Here is a 517-nt window from a genome sequence, read left to right as displayed (position 1 = left end):
AGTTGAGAAGAAACATGTAGCAGACATCTAAGCATCCACCAGAAAATCAAAATCAGCCAGGAAGGAAAAGAGAAAGAATGAAGATGGAGGAAAGCAAAGGGAAGAAAACATTCAGGATTCCTGAAGAAAGAGCTTCTCTTTTTCTTCTTAGAGCCTCTAGGGATGAATAAATATAATTACCAACCTAGCATGACAGCATTCAAAACAAAAGAGGCATATGCCAGGTGATCATCTCTGCCGGGACTCGAACCCGGAACCTCTGGATTAGAAGTCCAGCGCGCTCGTCCATTGCGCCACAGAGACCTCACCACACACACAGCATCAGCACCAGAACTGAAAAAGCACATACCTTCTGCATCACCGAGCCATCTCAGCATCCTGCTCTCTGAGCGGTGGGGGGGACAGGGACAGCTGGAAAATCTGGAGTGGAGATCCACCAGCCGGCTCCATCAAAGGTTTTTGCAATATTATGTGTCTTAGGTTCCTCAGAGGATTGGAAGAATGTGACAGTAGTCAT

The 517-nt window shown here is 46.6% G+C and overlaps 1 non-coding gene across 1 annotated transcript; it reads right to left on the bottom strand.

The window, feature by feature from the left end:
* Window positions 1-229: 229 nt before the first annotated feature.
* Window positions 230-303, bottom strand: Trnar-ucu. Its single transcript has one exon. It is a non-coding gene; the product is annotated as a tRNA-Arg (tRNA).
* Between the last annotated feature and the right edge of the window lie 214 nt (window positions 304-517).

The sequence above is a fragment of the Grammomys surdaster genome, unplaced genomic scaffold, assembly GCF_004785775.1.
Source record: "Grammomys surdaster isolate TR1022 unplaced genomic scaffold, NIH_TR_1.0 124525, whole genome shotgun sequence".
Lineage (NCBI taxonomy): Eukaryota > Metazoa > Chordata > Mammalia > Rodentia > Muridae > Grammomys > Grammomys surdaster.
This window is presented reverse-complemented; position numbering and strand designations above follow the sequence as displayed.